Below are 18990 nucleotides of genomic sequence, written 5' to 3'. Positions count from 1 at the left end.
AGACCATGGAAAAGGTCACACACCTTTAAGGTGGCTTAACACAAAGAAATCAACCAGCCATTTTATCACTAGCTTCAAAAGAGGCTTCAGATAATAAATACATTGGTCAGGCACACAGGAAATGAAAGCCCACAGGTAACTCGAACTTCAAAACTGTCTTGGATGTACACATAAATCATAGCTTTAAGAACTCCATCCACATTGGTATATCACAGCTTCAGACTGCATAATCTTTACCCACTATTTTGCTTCCTTCTTTTCCGTTGTAATATTCACAGACAGGGCTCATTCCCATCAAGTTAATGAATCACAAGCAGAATTAGGTTTGCCTGAAATTGTGATTCTCCTATTACCATGACTAGAGAATCTGGATTTCATTAAAGACACGGATGCTGACATTATGCATTATTCTTTTAACGCAGTCCAAGCAGCCGCATACATCATATTATTTAAAGGTTCCAGAATAGAACATTAACAACACATAAAAGGCATGAGCCATCAACAATCTCAAGCAATAATCAAACAGTAAATATGTACAAATGTAGCTTATCAGCATGTATAAGAGGTACTGAGAACTACGGCCAGAACAAGAGGGCGCCAGGAGGTTCTCCCTCAATTCTCCAAGAAAGTCCCAGGACAGTACCTAACCCTTTAGAAACAGAGACAAAAAAGGGAATTAGGGCTCAAACTGCGGGCGCAACAGTAGCTATTTACGAGGTGATCCTGACTCCGAGATTCCCTAGTATGGGAACCCATGACATCCTGAACCCGTGCAACCTCCTACGCCTCTTCAAACATCTGGACACCCTAGATAAGACACAAATGGGGGACATAGAATGGGTCAAATTCCAGAGCTTGAAAGGGGACACACATGGCGACTCTACCGTGGTGGGGCTGAAGAATAAAGAGACACAACAAGCCATCGAAAAAAATTCCACCTTACTTGCGGAATGGGGTATTGAAGTTCAGATAGTGGCGCCCCCGAAATACCCACTTGTCTTGGCCCCAGAAAGCGGAAGAAAGGCCACTCGATCGGTCCTACATGGAACAACCAGCCTGGGACCTCCAAACGGAAGCCAGCAGGGCCAAAGGGCTCCAACAGGAATCAGAATTCTATGCCAAAACAACCAATGTGTCCTACGAACAATCTCCTCCATCCATGAGCAAAAGGGTTTCGCAAGTAGGAGGGTACAGCATTCCTAACCGCTATAAAAGACAGCCCGCCAGAGGAGAACCCAGGCCCAGATCCACTGTAAAGCCATCACTAACAGTAATCTCCTGGAACATAGCAGGGATTAGCAAAATCTGTAAAAATGAAAACCTAAAGTGGTTTCTGGAAAGCGGAGACATAATTTGTCTGCAAGAAACTTGGGCCTTGACCTCCACTCCTCTGGCCGGGTACTACGAAATCAAAGTACCAGCAACAAAAAGGAACATCTTCGGTCGACCAGCAGGCGGTCTATCAGTCTTTATAAAACATGAGTGTGCCATTGCCGCCACCACCATCAACGTGAACTCCCTCGGGCTACAAGCTATACAGATAAGAGGCTTGAGCAACACCAGCTATCCATTCAACCTGCTGAATTGCTATATCAATCCCGCACAGACCTTAATGAAAGACCAGCTGGAGGCACTGGCACAAAAACTAGAAGATCTGCTAAATAAATATAAAGCACATCAGGTCATTCTAGCTGGGGACTTTATTCTAAAAGACTTAGATAAATCGGAAACTCTCCCTCGGGGATCGGGAAGAGGGGCCATCCTGCAAGATCTCTTCTCCAGCTATAAACTAACTTCAACCCACGCACTGAAAAGCGCCCGCACGCCCGCTTGGCAGCCCCGGCCCACTTTCCGGAACGTGTCAAGAATCGATTATATTATGATAACTGGAGAGCTGGCAGACAGAATGACTGACTTTGAAATCGAAAACGGGCAAGAAAGTGATCATAGGCCACTAAGAGCAACATTCCAGCTGGTCAAACCGACTGCCGCTTTCTATAAATACATTGGGGAGTCAAGTGGTGAGGAGACACATAGCGTTAAGCGGAGGATCAAGTGGTCAAATAAGACAGAAGGGAAACTTTAAACTTGGCTGGACCAGGCACAGGAAGGAAGTCTGCACAGAGAGGAACCACCCATAATGGCATGGGAGCAAATCATTGAGGATCTACAAAGAAAACTCGGGAACCCCAAATCACAAAATATAACGACAAACGTGCAACCTAGCACTGGAAACACCTGCCCTCAGGATATACGAGAACAAAAAAAACTTCTACGTAAGGCTCTCGTAGCAAAGAAAAGAGGGGGTAGTCAAACAGAGGGGGTATTGATACCTGCACTGAGGGCCTCCTTGAGGAAGAAGCTATGGGAATACAAAAAAGCCACCATGGAAAGCAAATGGCTTAAAGTTTTTTCTCTACTCAAACAAAAGAGCTCAGCACAACTTTGGCGATTCATCAACCAGCTGAGCAATCGAGGACCAACGAGAGAAAACGGGGTACCTGAAAAAGATTGGATCCAACACGTGAAACAGCTATATGCAATAGATCCTACTATTGAAGATCCACCAACAAACAAGGCGGAGCTAGCTGAGGAAGTCCTCCAGATCAGTACAAATCCAGAAGCTACACTCTCGAGTCCATCAAGGAACGCGAGGGGTAACAGCTCCCAGACCGATGCTGAGGACATCACACCAACCTGGACAAACACCCAACAGGTTATCAAAACTATTAAGCGCATGAGGAACGACTGCGCCCCAGGGCCCAACGGCATCCCAGCACCGGTCTTCAAAAAGGCACCTGACTTCTGGGCGACTCTTTTAACTCCGCTTTTTAACCATACTTTCTTGTCTGCCACAACCCCTGACTCCTGGAGAGGCTCTATATTGGTTCCAATTTTTAAAAAAGGAGACCGTCTAGAACCATCGAACTACAGGCTCATCGCCCTGCTTGACTTGGAGGCCAAGGCATACGCACGCCTAATACTTAATGATTTAGAAAAATGGGCCGAAAAAGAAAATATAATTCCTATGTATCAGACTGGCTTTAGGTCCCAGGCGTCCACAATGGACAATGTCCTGGTGCTAGCACATCTCTCAGCCCAGGCAACCTCGAAAAACCACCCACCAGTATTCTGTTGTTTTGTGGACTATAGTACCGCCTTCGACAAGGTGGACAGAAAACGCCTATGGTGGAAACTGGACAAGTGGTGGATACCACAGCGGTATTCGTACAAGCGCCTTGAGACCCTTGGGGGTGAGTAGTGCGCTATACAAGTATCAATTTACAATTTACCACCGAATCTTCTGAAGGCAATCAAGTCACTATATGAGGCCACCTGGGTGCGGGTCAAAACAAGCGCTCGGACTGTTTCTCCCAAGATAGGCACAGAAAATGGGCTAAAACAAGGGTGTGTGCTGGCCCGATTCTTTTTAATTTATACACAGCAGACCTGGGGGAGGCCCTAAAAGGAGCCAGCTTAGTAGCCCCCAGACTAGGAGGTGTGAGGATACCAGTCCTACAGTATGCCGATGACACGGCTATAATGGACCACACAAAGATCGGCCTACAAAGAACATTAACTGCTGTAAATAGATTCAACATCGCCAAAAGTCTGGCTGTCAATCAAGGGAAAACAAAGGTCATCATCTTTGGGTCCTATCATCGGAAAAGGCAAGCACAGTGACAGCTGGGAAATACTCAAATAAACTTGGTGGCCTCTTACAACTACCTGGGGGTTTGGTTCTCAGAACGGGTCAAGGCCAATATACATCTAAATCATCAGGCCTCCAAAGCCAATAGGGTAACACACTTGTTAAAACAACTAAGTCAGAACCTGATCAGTCCATCTGCCAGCCCAATTCTGATAGCCCTACAAGCAAAGCTTCTCCCTGCAATCTCCTATGGTCACCTGGCCTTTCCTGAGAAGTTGGATGTCCTTCTCAACTCAGCCCAAGTGAAGACATACAAGTTGGTGTTACATATACTAAGGAGAGCAAGGAGATCCAGGCTGAGACTGGAACTTGGCCTAGCAATACCAGACTTGATTTGTCAGGGGGAGCTCATAAAGCTGTATCTAAGGGTACTAAGGGCCCCGGCTAACTCCCTAAAACACCACTTGAGATCGATCTTCGAAGGGCCAGCCTCGATATGGCACACCAGGCTGGGATACGCAATCAAAGCTTTGAGGATCGAGGAAGAAAACATTCCGCGGCAGGACATCCCACTGAATGCATGGAAGAGAGCCGTCAACAAACAAGTTTATGAAATCTCTTTTGACCTCGACCACAAAACCCTTCGTCGAAGTCCTCATTTGGACCCTCTAAACAACTCGTATATGATAGGAAAAGCTCAATCATACCTAAGTGAGGCTCTAACAACCCATGCCCGAAGCAAAATTCTATACATGAGGCAGACCACGCTTGGGATAGCAGACTTCAACCCCGCATGGGCTCAAAGAGGGGAACCCACACCTTGCAGGTTATGTACCTACACGATGGAATCTTGGTTGCACCTCCTCTGCTGCTGTCCTTTTTTTGACAATCGACGGGGACTGTTGAGCCCGATTTGCTTCACTCAGAGCATAAAATGTTGCTCCGAAGCATCAGCCTTGTGTTTCTCAACTACCAACACAATGACCCTAGCGAGATTGGCGAAATTTGTCCACCAAATTAGGCTAGCCCTAAAAGCCAATAACGAAAACATTTTAACAACTGGGAATTCAATGCCCGAAAGCAGCGAACGATAGCTGAAGTAACATTGCCACGTCGTAGCATTGTCATTGCCCTCCCACGAAAGAAACGTCCGCCGTCAAGATTAACACCAAAGCACACATGGTTGGACAAAGGCCATCTACATGGGACTCAGATAGGGGCGTCGCACCCCCTCACTTTACTCTGCTTTCTTTTTTAATTTGCTTTTTCCTTTTTAATTGGCACACCAGTGCATCTTTTATCAAGCAAAGAAGCTTACAAACACAGTTTTCTGTATTCTTTTCTTTTACTGTAAAGATTTTAATTAATTGTAGAGTTAATAAAAAATATAAAAAATAAAAAAATACTGGGAACTAGGGGTTTCCTGCAGTAGCTTTATTTAAAATTGCACTGCGAATGCACCATGTCGAGACAATGAACATGGAAATGGTGAACACAATAAGTGTGTCAGTTTCGCACTTGAGGAGCTTGTAGACTTCTGTGTAGTGTCTGATCCCCATGTTTCTACAGAGTTCTAACACCCACTTAGACCTTGGCCTTCCATAGGCGAGGCAAAAGAAAAGGGCATGTAATTCAGTTTCTTCAACTTGGTCACACCCTGGGCAATCAAGTTTGTAGGCTCCCTGCCAATTGTTGGTAAATGCTCGAAGCGGGAGTACCCCGTGTCTGAATTGAAGAAAGTGTTTCTTAGCCTAAGATGGTTGGATGTGATCAATCGCCGATTCAAGCCTATATTGCTGCTTGATAGTCAAGTTACTTGGTCTGGTCCCCTGACATAGTAATGCCAGTTTGTGTTCTCTTTGGGAGTTGAGTAGTGCCTTTCTGGAGATTGTGGGGCAGGTCTCTTCTGGTGTGGTCCACATATTTGCCCTCTCTAGTGCCTGGCAAGAATTCCTGATATAAGCTAGCCAGGGGAGTTTCCCTGCACTGAAAAGGGTCCTGACATCCTTCATCTCCTCTTTGTAGACTTCTAGTTCAGGAGTACTCCACAGGTGACGCCAGTATAGGAGGGGTCTAGAGTAGACTACATCTGCTATAGGGCCAATCCTTAGATCCATCCTGAGCGGTGTTAGTGGGGTGCTCATAGGGAGGCCCAGTAGTTGCTCAAGAAATAGGTTCTCTGGCATGGATAGGGAAGTTGGTGGACAATGGCCCCATAATTCTTCCCCATACAGTGAAGCCCCCCTAGCCTCCGTTTTATAGATTTCTACTGATGGACCTATCGCTTTGTGGGTGCAATTGTTATATATTTTTAAGATGCCCCCATGGATTGGGTCAACTTTAAACTGGCTTTCTTTATTTGTGTCCCACAGTCCATTTTTTTGGTGAATGTGATCCCTAGATAATCAAAAATGGACACACTCTCTAGAGCTCTTCCATCCAGTTGGGGATGTGGGCAATTTGTGGTGTTAGCGTTTCAAACCATATGCTTGGTTTTTTGGAGGTTGATCTCCAGTCCCTGCTTCCTACAAAAAGAGCTGAATACCTCGAGTACCCTCTGCATACCCATGGGCGATTTGGAGAGTAGCAGCGTATCGTCCGCAAACATGAGTGCTGGAATTTTGCGTTTCTCCAACCTCGGGGCATCAATATCTTTCCCAGCTAACAGAGTGTCAATTAACCCCTTTAGGAAAAGAGAGAAGAGTGTCGGACCAGGACACATCCCTGTTGCACCCCCTTTCTAAGGGGAAGGGGAGGAAAGTTCACCATTTTTGCCATATCTAATCCTCGCATAGTTGTCTTGGTGCAGGCGTTTCAGTTGGTGGGAAAGGTATTCTGGTACTGCCAAGTCGAGAAGTATGCCCCATAGCTGATCTCGCTGCACCAAGTCAAACGCAGATTTAAGATCCACAAATGTGAGACAGAGGCTGCCACCCTCTAAAACCACAATTTTCCAATGGATAAGTTGTAATGTAAAGATCTGGTCAATAGTGGAGGTCTTGGCCCTGAATCCTGCTTGCAAAGGTGTTAATACATTGTTCTCTTCTATCCAGAATTACAAGCGCCCCAGAAGTACACGAGCAAAAAATGTTTGTGTGACATCTATGAGGCTTATGGGGTGATCATCTGCAGGATTGAGTGGTGAGCCCTTATTATAAATGTGCATAATTTCTGCCACAGCTCAGGTGGGGGGCAACGCCATACCTTGTAAGATGGCAATGAATAGTAGCCATAGGTAGGGTGCCCAGACTGAGGGTTCAGATCGAAATAGGTCGCCGGGTATCCTATCCAACCCAGGTGCTTTTGCTGGAAGTAGATTGCCCAATGCCACTGTGATCTCATTCATTGTACATGGGGGAGCAACAATGTTTTGAGGGTTCGTATCTAGGGTGGCTGAATTTACCCTGTTCTTTTCCTCTTCCTCTGCGGGCCTTGAGTATAAAGATTTAAAATAAGTTCTCCAGACTTCTTCCCCTGGGTTTTGTCCTATAGCCGATTGGCCTTCGGGTTTCCCTGTCTTGACTAGGTTACAGAAGGCTCTCATGTCATGATTATCTAATGCTGTTTTTATTGCTTCCCAATTTTCATTTTCCCAGTTCATCTTTTATATTGATCCCTGGCTCGTGGTCTATTTTTCATTCTGATAGAGTTTAATAGGGCTTACTTAGCTACTTTACAAGGTTTATTGTACCATGGGTGCCTTGGGGTAAATTTCGGTCTAGTCCTGTTTCGATTATAAAAGAATTGTGCCAGTATAGAGAACAGGTCCTGGTGCTTTTTTTCCAGTATCAATTGGGATGCTATACTACTGCTAGTTGCGGATATTCGAAACACAACTTCTAAAAAGGGGGCAATTTGTTAGTAGAGAGAGGCCGCTTTGTCCAGTGACTGTGCAATTTCCCCCAGCGTACCCTCCTCTCTCATTCGGCCAGTACTAAATTTTGGTTAAGGTTTGTAGATGTGCTTGGGCGGTCTTTAGCTAGGGATAGGGATATTTCTAGCACCAAAGGGTTATGATCGCTCTTGTGACGGGAGGCGACCTTGAAATCAATAACCCTATGCCAGAGGCTGACATCTACCAAGATGTAGTCTAATATGGATGCCTGCCCAGGTCTGTTGAAGGTGAAGTTCCAGGGGCTGTCGGATGGGAGTCTGCCATTACAAGCCCCATGTGAGTGGCTAAGTGTAACTGCATTCATTTGTAGTACTAGAGGGGCCCATTCCTGTGTTGGTTGGATGTTAGGTTCTGGAATTGACCATACCGAGTCCTCCTCACTTCTAATGCTGCTGGATAAGCCATTCAAAGGCTCATGTTGGCAATTGAAATCCCCTCCTATAATTACCCGACAGTTGTCAGGTATGGTGGGGAGGAATGAGGTTAGACAGTTGTGCGTGTGAGAGGATTGTCCATAGCTTACTGGCTGTGAGTAGACATTAATTATTGCAATCCTCGTAGAATTATGAAGAAAAAGTAGGATGCATAGAATGTTAAGGGACGAAGTCTCTAACTGTTTGACATTGCATCCCAAGTGCACTCCTACCCAAATGCATTAGCCCCGATGGTCTCTCCCTAGACCCCTGAACTGCTGGAATACAGTACGTCACATAGCCCAATCTAAATGAATCTGTCCTTGACCATGTTTCCTGGAACAGGCATAGCTCATATTGGTCTACGAATGCCCCCCAATCTGTAAGTTCCAGTTTCGAGTTGAGGCCTGCTATGTTCCAGGATAAAATCTGGGTACTTTGTAATTTGACTGTGTTGGCTGAGGAGGCCTGGGGGTGAATCTTTCCCCGAGTGGAGCTTGATGTGAGACAGAGGCTGCCACCCTCTAAAACCACAATTTTCCAATGGATACTTTGTAATGTAAAGATCTGGTCAATAGTGGAGGTCTTGGCCCTGAATCCTGCTTGCAAAGGTGTTAATACATAGTTCTCTTCTATCCAGAATTACAAGCGCCCCAGAAGTACACGAGCAAAAAATGTTTGTGTGACATCTATGAGGCTTATGGGGTGATCATCTGCAGGATTGAGTGGTGAGGCCTTATTATAAATGTGGATAATTTCTGCCACAGCTCAGGTGGGGGGCAACGGCATACCTTGTAAGATGGCAGTGAATAGTAACCATAGGTAGGGTGCCCAGACTGAGGGTTCAGATCGAAATAGGTCGCCGGGTATCCTATCCAACCCAGGTGCTTTTGCTGGAAGTAGATTGCCCAATGCCACTGTGATCTCCTTCATTGTACATGGGGGAGCAACAATGTTTTGAGGGTTCGTATCTAGGGTGGCTGAATTTACCCTGTTCTCTTCCTCTTCCTCTGCGGGCCTTGAGTATAAAGATTTAAAATAAGTTCTCCAGACTTCTTCCCCTGGGTTTTGTCCTATAGCCGATTGGCCTTCGGGTTTCCCTGTCTTGACTAGGTTACAGAAGGCTCTCATGTCGTGATTATCTAATGCTGTTTTTATTGCTTCCCAATTTTCATTTCCCAGTTCATTTTTGCTCCAGTTAGAATTCTTTTATATTGATCTCTGGCTCGTGGTCTATTTTTCATTCTGATAGAGTTTAATAGGCCTTACTTAGCTACTTTACAAGGTTTATTGTACCATGGGTGCCTTGGGTTAAATTTCGGTCTAGTCCTGTTTCGATTATAAAAGAATTGTGCCAGTATAGAGAACAGGTCCTGGTGCTTTTTTTCCAGTATCAATTGGGATGCTATACTACTGCTAGTTGCGGATATTCGAATCACAACTTCTAAAAAGGGGGCGATTTGTTGGTAGAGAGAGGCCGCTTTGTCCAGTGACTGTGCAATTTCCCCCAGCGTACCCTCCTCTCTCATTCGGCCAGTACTAAATTTTGGTTAAGGTTTTTAGATGTGCTTGGGCGGTCTTTAGCTAGGGATAGGGATATTTCTAGCACCAAAGGGTTATGATCGCTCTTGTGACGGGAGGCGACCTTGAAATCAATAACCCTATGCCAGAGGCTGGCATAGCTCATATTGGTCTACGAATGCCCCCCAATCTGTAAGTTCCAGTTTCGAGTTGAGGCCTGCTATGTTCCAGGATAAAATCTGGGCACTTTGTAATTTGACTGTGTTGGCTGAGGAGGCCTGGGGGTGATACTTTCCCCGAGTGGAGCTTGATGTGTGTCTTTGTGCCCAGCCCCTCCCCTTTGGCTGCTTTCATAGGCCCAGTTTGAAGTACTAGGTGGAGTGGAAATATGGCTTAAAGCACAACCCTCACAGGTCATCTCAGAAACTTTTTTTTCCCTCTCGTATCCGTTCTTTTGTGGCATGTCAACCTAATGTATGTGTCCCAGTTTGGCCTTGTTTTTATTAATGGACCATTTGGGGTTTATGTAGAAACAACAAGAGAGGAAGGGTTCAAGGGCACTCCTATACCCCAGTCAAAATATCAAATAAGCAACAGAGGAGTGACTCAAAAGAGTAATAATAAAAAGTGAGACACAAAAAGGCAAAGGGTGTGTAGTGGGGAAAAATATCGAAATGATTTTTATAAAACCCTCACTCACCCGTCTATTGGGTGACATGCTTCATCATTGGGTTATGTTCACCGGGCAGGCCAAATGCGTGCCCGGTGTGCTACTACACCTGCAACTGCAGTGGAGCTGGTTACTAATTTAAAAGCAGTGCAAAAAGTGATAGTGAATTAAGGTGTAAGAATAAAAAGGTGCACGTTCCAACCTGAACTCAATTTTAATAAAGGTTGAAGCGAGCACGACGTTAAAAAGAATTGGTGGACAGGCTTGACTTTAAATTTGAGTCAAACAGTCCTGCTTAGTACATCAAATGGTCGACATGTTTCTGCTCATGCTGGCACACTTAGCCGAGCTTTCATCAGGACCAAACTGCGGCACTGGGCGGTGTACGCACGCTAAGGCGTACCCTAACCTCAGTGTAGTAGAAAAGAGAAAGACTCACGTTTTTTTTTACCGGATCACCCTGGTATTGCCAGGATTTTATAATCTGTGGAATAAAGATAGAAAAGCAACCAGACACATAATCATGGATATGAAAAAATGAATGAATGGATTCTCTTATCCACCACAAATTATTTTATAACACACCACCGAATTGAGTGCTCATCATGAGTTTACTTCTCTATTATTAAAGAGGAAGGTAATGAGTTTGTTATTTTAAGCGGGTTACAGAAGGGAGTTCCCTCTTCACTCTCACTAACAAACCATATTCAGGACGCCAAAAAAATGCGTCGGAAAGTGTTTATGTAATTAGTCAAACACAGTATGATTTTGTAAGTTATCACGATCTCCACGTGCAGATTACAAGGAATTTGTGCAGTTTAAAATCTCAACAATTAAAAGCCACAATACTCGCACATTGGACCCGGGGGACAATACATAACAAGGAGAAAACAAATTATTTATAGTTACGTGAAAGAACAATTTTCTTCACTTCTTAGGTCGGTGGAGGGGGTAATCTTCACACCGGAATAGTCTGGTGGAAAGAACATAGAGAGGGCGAGGTTACAGCCCGCCTAGTTGTCCGGAACGGGTAAGGACTAGAAACGGACGCATCCGTGTGTCACTCACCTTCATTCCGGTGGCTCCCCGCATTTACACCTACGTAGTGCACTTCCACCGCCCGAATGATGGTGGATGCGTAGTGCTGGCCAAGGGATATCACGTTGCATCAAGCACGTGATACTCCCACCGAATCAGAGGCTACGTCCCCGGTGACGTCAGACGTGCTGGTTTGTTGTCAAGAAATTTTTAAAGGGGTAGTAGGCAGATAGTCTGAGTCCAAAAAACTTTGTCATAATTTGCTGGACAGACGCTCGTATTTACAGTTGATTGCTTTTTAACAGATAGTTAGCAATCTGAGATGTATTATACCAAAGCGTTCTTGATTACACAACAAAAAGGGTCACTTGGTAGTTTTTATACTCATTCATTGACCAAGACGGGCTGATTTATGTGTGAAATGATCATATTTACTAGGGCAATCTGAAGTATTCAGTGAGCAATAACGAAGGTTAGCGGCGCCTCACACTCCCCCAAGGGATATTGTCATTAAGACCCTGTAGGTGTGTAGAGAGGCGGTACACCCATTGTTGCTCCTTTTCGAATAGAGATTCCTGTGTCATTGTGGTGGTATGTATCTGTTCCACTATTGTCCATATGATGTCATCAGGAGTATGATTTTTTTCTTTGTAATGTGCCGTAAGTTTGGTCATATCCTTTAGACACCTGACATTACTACGATGTTCGGTAATCCTAAGTTTTACACGTCTTGTAGTCATTCCTACATAACGCAGTCCACAGGGGCATGTTATGAGGTAGACTACGTTTGTGGAATTGCAATTGGTGTGTTGTCTTAGATGCCATATTTTGTTTGGTTCTAAAGCCAAAGTTTTTGTTGCAGATGTCAGATGGCACACACTACACCCGCCACAAGGGTGGTGACCTAATACCGGTGGGAGCCCCCACGCATTAAGTACTGTATTTACAGGTTGCACCATTTGTTTTGTTGGGCGTGTGTGGACTAAAGAATCCCTCAGGCTTCTTGCTCTCCGGTAGGAGAAAAGCGGTTTGTTCCAATTATGGTTGTTGCTAGTGAGGATCGACCAGTGTCTATTTATGCAACTACTGACTGTGTTGGAAAGACAGTTGTAAGTTGTTACGCATGTCAAAGGAATTTCATTAACATCAGGCTTTGGATAATCCTCAAGTAGGGCCTCACGTTGTTGATTTCTCGCCCGTTTACAGCTTTTTTTCAGGATTCTTTGAGGATAACCCCGTGCTTGGAGTTTCTGTGTCAGTTGTTCCGACTGATCTTTGAAGTCTTCAGTCTCACTACAATTGCGCCTAAGGCGTAAAAACTGCCCATATGGGAGATTTTCCCTAAGGGGGCGAGGATGGAAACTATTGAAATGTAGGAGGTTATTTTTAGATGTAGGTTTTTGATAATTTTCTGTTTTGAGATGATTTCCTGATCTAGTAATTGTGACATCTAGGAAGACCATTTTATTTGGATTGTAATTACTTGTAAATCTGAGGTGGGTGTTACAAGTATTAATCCAAGATAGGAACTCTAAAAGAGAAGGTTCAGTGCCATTCCAAACGACCAGCACGCCGTCGATATAGCGACGCCAGAATGTAATGTAGGTTAGAAATGGATTAGAAGCATGGAGGATATGTCTGTTCTCAAAATTATGAACATACAACCCCGCCACACTCGGGGCACAAGTACTGCCCATCGAAGTCCCCGTTGTTTGGAGAAATAGGTCATTTTGATATTGAAAGAAATTCCTTTTCAAAACTAGAACTGCACAATCCACCACAAAGGAAGGCGGGGTTTTGTAACTCCATTCTGAGTCATCCAAGGCATCTGTTAGAACCATCAAAGTATCATCCTGTGGGATGCAGGTGTAAAGGCTCTCTATGTCTAAAGAGACTAGAAAAATGGGACCTTCTGGTAAAACAATTTCATTAAGTAGGCTAAGAGACTTTTCGTATCCTTTAGATAGGTAGCCGTTTTTTGTATTATGGGCTTTAGAAAAAAGTCACAGTTTTGGGATAAGGGCTCTAGCAAGGACCCGATCCCAGAAACAATGGGTCTCCCAGGAGGGGGGACCTTGTTTTTGTGTGTTTTGGGTAAGATATAGAAATATGGAATTTTTCCATCCGATTTCGTCAGAAAATTCGCCTCATGTTGTGAGATCCAGTCATTGTGTTCTGCTTCAGACACTAATTCAATTATTTCATCCCTCAAAGCCTCTGTAGGGTCTGTGTCAAGGGGGGAGTAGTTAGTTCTGTTGTTCAGAAGCCGTCTGCATTCTGTGTCGTAGGCCACTGCATCAAGTATTACAATACCTCCCCCCTTGTCCGCAGGTTTTATTACAATGTTGGTATTAGATTGTAAAGTTTGTATTGCCTGGTACTCGGTAGCTTTCATATTTTTAAAGGGTGTAGGTTCTTGTAACTGGTCAACTTCGTTAAATACCGCCTGCTCAAAGGCAATTATTTCTGGTGGGGTCATATGAGAAGGGGGAACAAAATTAGATTTAACTCGTAATCCCGTGTCATCTTGTACACGTTGTGAATCTTCATCATTATGATTTTCCCAGAAGTTTTTGAGGCGTAATTTGCGGAAGAACTCTGACAATTCGCAATGTAATTTAAAGCGATCTAATCTTGCTGTGGGGACGAAACCTAACCCTTTTTCCAAAACAGCTATTTCATCTGGTTTCAGGAGTACTGTCGATAGGTTAGTGATCAAGCTCTCAGGTTGCTTGGACCCGCACGTGGTTCTGTTGTCTTGCTGCGGGTGTTGTCCCCCACTGTCTCGTTCGGGACCCAATGGACCTGGTTGCCCCCTCTTCTTCTGCCCCTGTTCCTTCGGCCCTGCCCTAAAAAAGGCTGTTGGTGCATATTTTGTGGATATTGAGGGAAACCCATATTTGGTGGATTCCAACCCATCATTGGTGGAAAAGGTGGTTGGAAAGGCATGGGGTATGCTCCATGCTGTGGGAAAGGATACCATGGTTGTAGTGTATGGGCCCTTCTGGCTCTGCCTCTACCCCTTTGTCTAGTGTTCTGACTCCCGTTACTAGAGCCACTACTATTGGAGTCATTATCTCCAGATGTATCAGGATCTTCGTTTTTACGGCTTGGTGGTACATATTCCGCAGAAGAATAGGGATATACTTTGGCATATGACCAACGTTTCAAGTCTTTTTGGAGTTTTTGAGTTTTGGATTGTGCCAGGTCATCTCTATATTCTGTCACCTCTTTGTTTAGCTCATCTAATTTTTTCTTATATCCAGTTAAGGTTGTTCGAAAATGCGTTTCTGTCTTCTGGATTTCTATTACCAGGGCTTCTGACAACCGTAGTGAGGTTTTCATAATCAGTATGGCCCAGTCACGAGTACAGCGCCAGGCAATCTGTGCCCATTCCTTACGGAATTGGGCATCTTCCAGAAAAATCCTGGGAGCGTTCGTAACAAGTAGGCCCTTTGGTGCAGCATTATTCAGTAGATACTCTTTGAGAATCGTTCCGTGTAATATAGTCCGAATACGACTCCTTTTCTGTTCAGTTAACTTATCCCATTCGGTAGTTTGAGATATAGTTTGAGCTACCTGTGGGTCAGCGAACAGAGAAGGATCGGACATGAGTGCGTCTATTTCCTCCTTAGAATACGATAGACCCAGGTCCTCCATAGTGCAGAGTGTTAGTGGAGCACAAATTCACTTGAGAAGGTGATAATTAAACTCTCGCAGCTGTGCGCTGCCGAAGATATGTAGAAACAACAAGAGAGGAAGGGTTCAAGATACTCCTATACCCCAGTCAAAATATCAAATAAGCAACAGAGGAGTGACTCAAAAGAGTAATAATAAAAAGTGAGACACAAAAAGGCAAAGGGTGTGTAGTGGGGAAAAATATCGAAATGATTTTTATAAAACCCTCACTCACCCGTCTATTGGGTGACATGCTTCATCATTGGGTTATGTTCACCGGGCAGGCCAAATGCGTGCCCGGTGTGCTACTACACCTGCAACTGCAGTGGAGCTGGTTACTAATTTAAAAGCAGTGCAAAAAGTGATAGTGAATTAAGGTGTAAGAATAAAAAGGTGCACGTTCCAACCTGAACTCAATTTTAATAAAGGTTGAAGCGAGCACGACGTTAAAAAGAATTGGTGGACAGGCTTGACTTTAAATTTGAGTCAAACAGTCCTGCTTAGTACATCAAATGGTCGACATGTTTCTGCTCATGCTGGCACACCTAATTAGCCGAGCTTTCATCAGGACCAAACTGCGGCACTGGGCGGTGTACGCACGCTAAGGCGTACCCTAACCTCAGTGTAGTAGAAAAGAGAAAGACTCACGTTTTTTTTTACCGGATCACCCTGGTATTTCCAGGATTTTATAATCTGTGGAATAAAGATAGAAAAACAACCAGACACATAATCATGGATATGAAAAAATGAATGAATGGATTCTCTTATCCACCACAAATTATTTTATAACACACCACCGAATTGAGTGCTCATCATGAGTTTACTTCTCTATTATTAAAGAGGAAGGTAATGAGTTTGTTATTTTAAGCGGGTTACAGAAGGGAGTTCCCTCTTCACTCTCACTAACAAACCATATTCAGGACGCCAAAAAAATGCGTCGGAAAGTGTTTATGTAATTAGTCAAACACAGTATGATTTTGTAAGTTATCACGATCTCCACGTGTAGATTACAAGGAATTTGTGCAGTTTAAAATCTCAACAATTAAAAGCCACAATACTCGCACATTGGACCCGTGGGACATTTCATAACAAGGAGAAAACAAATTATTTATAGTTACGTGAAAGAACAATTTTCTTCACTTCTTAGGTCGGTGGAGGGGGTAATCTTCACACCGGAATAGTCTGGTGGAAAGAACATAGAGAGGGCAAGGTTACAGCCCGCCTAGTTGTCCGGAACGGGTAAGGACTAGAAACGGACGCATCCGTGTGTCACTCACCTTCATTCCGGTGGCTCCCCGCATTTACACCTACGTAGTGCACTTCCACCGCCCGAATGATGGTGGATGCGTAGTGCTGGCCAAGGGATATCACGTTGCATCAAGCACGTGATACTCCCACCGAATCAGAGGCTACGTCCCCGGTGACGTCAGACGTGCTGGTTTGTTGTCAAGAAATTTTTAAAGGGGTAGTAGGCAGATAGTCTGAGTCCCAAAAACTTTATCAGTCATAATTTGCTGGTCAGACGCTCGTATTTACAGTTGATTGCTTTTTAACAGATAGTTAGCAATCTGAGATGTATTATACCAAAGCGTTCTTGATTACACAACAAAAAGGGTCACTTGGTAGTTTTTATACTCATTCATTGACCAAGACGGGCTGATTTATGTGTGAAATGATCATATTTACTAGGGCAATCTGAAGTATTCAGTGAGCAATAACGAAGGTTAGCGGCGCCTCACACTCCCCCAAGGGATATTGTCATTAAGACCCTGTAGGTGTGTAGAGAGGCGGTACACCCATCGTTGCTCCTTTTCGAATAGAGATTCCTGTGTCATTGTGGTGGTATGTATCTGTTCCACTATTGTCCATATGATGTCATCAGGAGTATGATTTTTTTCTTTGTAATGTGCCGTAAGTTTGGTCATATCCTTTAGACACCTGACATTACTACGATGTTCGGTAATCCTAAGTTTTACACGTCTTGTAGTCATTCCTACATAACGCAGTCCACAGGGGCATGTTATGAGGTAGACTACGTTTGTGGAATTGCAATTGGTGTGTGTTGTCTTAGATGCCATATTTTGTTTGGTTCTAAAGCCAAAGTTTTTGTTGCAGATGTCAGATGGCACACACTACACCCGCCACAAGGGTGGTGACCTAATACCGGTGGGAGCCCCCACGCATTAAGTACTGTATTTACAGGTTGCACCATTTGTTTTGTTGGGCGTGTGTGGACTAAAGAATCCCTCAGGCTTCTTGCTCTCCGGTAGGAGAAAAGCGGTTTGTTCCAAATATGGTTGTTGCTAGTGAGGATCGACCAGTGTCTATTTATGCATCTACTGACTGTGTTGGAAAGACAGTTGTAAGTTGTTACGCATGTCAAAGGAATTTCATTAACATCAGGCTTCGGATAATCCTCAAGTAGGGCCTCACGTTGTTGATTTCTCGCCCGTTTACAGCTTTTTTTCAGGATTCTTTGAGGATAACCCCGTGCTTGGAGTTTCTGTGTCAGTTGTTCCGACTGATCTTTGAAGTCTTCAGTCTCACTACAATTGCGCCTAAGGCGTAAAAACTGCCCATATGGGAGATTTTCCCTAAGGGGGCGAGGATGGAAACTGTTGAAATGTAGGAGGTTATTTTTAGATGTAGGTTTTTGATAATTTTCTGTTTTGAGATGATTTCCTGATCTAGTAATTGTGACATCTAGGAAGACCATTTTATTTGGATTGTAATTACTTGTAAATCTGAGGTGGGTGTTACAAGTATTAATCCAAGATAGGAACTCTAAAAGAGAAGGTTCAGTGCCATTCCAAACGACCAGCACGTCGTCGATATAGCGACGCCAGAATGTAATGTAGGTTAGAAATGGATTAGAAGCATGGAGGATATGTCTGTTCTCAAAATTATGAACATACAACCCCGCCACACTCGGGGCACAAGTACTGCCCATCGAAGTCCCCGTTGTTTGGAGAAATAGGTCATTTTGATATTGAAAGAAATTCCTTTTCAAAACTAGAACTGCACAATCCACCACAAAGGAAGGCGGGGTTTTGTAACTCCATTCTGAGTCATCCAAGGCATCTGTTAGAACCATCAAAGTATCATCCTGTGGGATGCAGGTGTAAAGGCTCTCTATGTCTAAAGAGACTAGAAAATGGGACCTTCTGGTAAAACAATTTCATTAAGCATGGCTAAGAGACTTTTCGTATCCTTTAGATAGGTAGCCGTTTTTTGTATTATGGGCTTTAGAAAAAAGTCACAGTATTGGGATAAGGGCTCTAGCAAGGACCCGATCCCAGAAACAATGGGTCTCCCAGGAGGGGGGACCTTGTTTTGTGTGTTTTGGGTAAGATATAGAAATATGGAATTTTTCCATCCGATTTCGTCAGAAAATTCGCCTCATGTTGTGAGATCCAGTCATTGTGTTCTGCTTCAGACACTAATTCAATTATTTCATCCCTCAAAGCCTCTGTAGGGTCTGTGTCAAGGGGGGAGTAGTTAGTTCTGTTGTTCAGAAGCCATCTGCATTCTGTGTCGTAGGCCACTGCATCAAGTATTACAATACCTCCCCCCTTGTCCGCAGGTTTTATTACAATGTTGGTATTAGATTGTAAAGTTTGTATTGCCTGGTACTCGGTAGCTTTCATATTTTTAAAGGGTGTAGGTTCTTGTAACTGGTCAACTTCGTTAAATACCGCCTGCTCAAAGGCAATTATTTCTGGTGGGGTCATATGAGAAGGGGGAACAAAATTAGATTTAACTCGTAACCCCGTGTCATCTTGTACACGTTGTGAATCTTCATCATTATGATTTTCCCAGAAGTTTTTGAGGCGTAATTTGCGGAAGAACTCTGACAATTCGCAATGTAATTTAAAGCGATTTAATCTTGCTGTGGGGACGAAACCTAACCCTTTTTCCAAAACAGCTATTTCATCTGGTTTCAGGAGTACTGTCGATAGGTTAGTGATCAAGCTCTCAGGTTGCTTGGACCCGCACGTGGTTCTGTTGTCTTGCTGCAGGTGTTGTCCCCCACTGTCTCATTCGGGACCCAATGGACCTGGTTGCCCCCTCTTCTTCTGCCCCTGTTCCTTCGGCCCTGCCCTAAAAAAGGCTGTTGGTGCAT

At 44.2% G+C, this 18990-nt stretch overlaps 1 protein-coding gene across 1 annotated transcript in view; it reads right to left on the bottom strand.

Moving 5' to 3' along the window:
• The window catches only part of ACR (acrosin), a 135922-nt gene that overhangs the window by 51363 nt on the left and 65569 nt on the right, over positions 1 to 18990 (bottom strand). The window lies entirely within an intron of this gene.

This window comes from Lissotriton helveticus, chromosome 1_1, assembly GCF_964261635.1.
Source record: "Lissotriton helveticus chromosome 1_1, aLisHel1.1, whole genome shotgun sequence".
NCBI classification, from domain to species: Eukaryota; Metazoa; Chordata; class Amphibia; order Caudata; family Salamandridae; genus Lissotriton; species Lissotriton helveticus.
This window is presented reverse-complemented; position numbering and strand designations above follow the sequence as displayed.